At 37.5% G+C, this 2269-nt stretch overlaps 1 pseudogene; it reads left to right on the top strand.

The window, feature by feature from the left end:
• The first annotated feature begins 611 nt into the window (after positions 1-611).
• LOC105531633 lies at positions 612-1162 on the top strand (annotated as a pseudogene).
• The last annotated feature ends 1107 nt before the right edge of the window (positions 1163-2269 follow it).

Genomic DNA, 2269 nt, shown 5'->3' with positions numbered 1-2269 from the left:
ATACTAGTAGATGCCCTGGAAATTATAACAGGCAAGGCTAAAAGGACTCTGAATGCTGGAAAGAACGAGGTAGACTGGCTAGGAACCACATGACTTGAGAAGTGACACCATGGAGATGTCCCTAGGTTTTATTTTTATTTATCATTTACTTCTGGACTGGACACTGGAGAAACCTACCCAGAACTATACATAGGCATAAAGATAAATTCTGAGAAAAGACTTAACTCTGCGCAAAGGATCAGGAAATAAGAAGTTTAACAAAGACCGAGTGAGAAGCCGCCATCCTCATTCTATAACCAGGGCACTGGTAAGCTGGCCAAGCCACCAACAGCAGTAGCAAAGTCCTGGGCCATACAGTCACATCTACACCACCAGAATACTGGTGGGGAGCTCAATCCTTCAAGAAGATATTGCAATCCTAAATGTGTATACCTCAAAAAACAGAGCTTCAAAATATATAAAGTGAAAACTGAGAGCTCAAAGAAAACAGATGAATCCATGATTATAGTTGGGAAATTTAACACCCACTCAGAAATTGATAGCATTACTTGACAGAAAATCAGTCAGAATATAGGGAAACTGAGGACGACAGCAAGTGGGAGAAGCAGGGTCTAGTAGAGGGAGCACTATGTCTGTGGAAGTCTCCGGGGAAGCCTCTGTGGAGAAGCAGAAGGAAATGGAAGATACAGTGAATAGTCCAGAGAAAACTGAAGAAGCAAAATTAAAAGCAAGATATCCTCATCTGGGACAAATGCCTGCAGGTTCAGATTTCTTAAGGAAACGATTGCAGAAAGGGCAAAAATATTTTGATTCTGGGGATTACAACATGGCTAAAGCAAAGATGAAGAACAAGCAACTTCCTACTGCAGCTCTGGAGAAGACAGAGGTCACTGGTGACCACATTCCCACTCCAGAGGACCTTCCTCAAGGGAAACCATCCCTTGCTGCTAGCAAGCTGGCTGACTGAAAGAACTTAACTGCATGAATCTGCTAATTCCCATTACTGCGTGAATCTGCTAATTCCCATTTGTCCTTAATATGTTACTTATCTACTTTTTATTTCCTTTCATTCACTCAGTCATCTGAGACTGACAGCTTTGCAGGTAGCAGTAGTGTGTGCTGCTATTGTGGAATATACATGTGTAGAGTTTTTGATTAGTTTAACAGTGCACTGGAGAAGAGGACGTGTTAGAGCAACATAAGTAAGTAATCTACTGGAAAATAATTGCATATCTTACCTAACTCCTAGTGTAGTACTGGTTCTAATAAGTAACAAGCAAGTTTTAAATGTTTAACATTTTGGCTTTCATTACTTCATCTTAATTATAGCTTTGTACGTTACTCTTATTTAATATAATCTCTATCATATTGATTTCTTCTATATTTTGGATTTTGTAAAACAGAAGTTTAAGATCACAAGTTAGAAGAAAGGTCACATATTTCAAACACAACTAGATGGGGCTCCAAAAGATTTCTATCTCTGTGCTTGAACTTGAATGGCCTTAAACCTGTTTCGGCTTTAACAGTATAATTTTACTTGGGCAATATTTGCCTATTCTGGTGTAACTTATGTGACTCTAGTGCTTAACAGCTGCCGTTGAAGCTAATATTCTTATTCAGTTCTGTAAAGTTAAAATACCTTTTGTTGTTGAAGATGTGAATAAACTATGCATGTGCATTGACTGTTGAATTCACTTTTGTGTCACTTTTGTAAATACAATAGTTTTGCACAAAAAAAATTTAAAAAAGAATATAGGGAAACTGAAAAACATCATCAATAGAATCTAACTGATGTATATAGAACATGCCATGCAACAGTAGCAGGGTGTGAAACACATATTTCTCAAATGTTCATGAAATATTCATCAAGACTGACCATATTTTGAGTCTTAAAACAAACCTGAACAAATTTAAAAGACATGAAATCATACAGAATTAATTATCTGACTATAATGGAATCAAACTGGAAATAAATAATAGAAAAACATACACAAAAATTTTCAAACACTTGAAAATTAAACAACATACCTCTTAATAGTCCAAAGACCAAAGACAAAATTTCAAAGAAAATAAAAAAGTATATAGAGGCAAGGCATGTTAGCTCACTCCTGTAATTCCAGCATCCGTGGAGGTCGAAGCAGGAGGATTGATTGAACCCAGGAGTTCAAGACCAGCCTAGGCAACAAAGTGAGACCTCGTCTCTACAAAAAATCAAAAAATTAGCCGGAAGTGGTGGTATGGGCCTGTGGTCCCAGCTACATGTGAGGCT

This window comes from Mandrillus leucophaeus, unplaced genomic scaffold (genome assembly GCF_000951045.1).
Source record: "Mandrillus leucophaeus isolate KB7577 unplaced genomic scaffold, Mleu.le_1.0 Scaffold9, whole genome shotgun sequence".
Lineage (NCBI taxonomy): Eukaryota > Metazoa > Chordata > Mammalia > Primates > Cercopithecidae > Mandrillus > Mandrillus leucophaeus.
The sequence above is the reverse complement of the archived record's forward strand: the minus strand, read 5'-3'. Positions and strand labels throughout refer to the sequence as shown.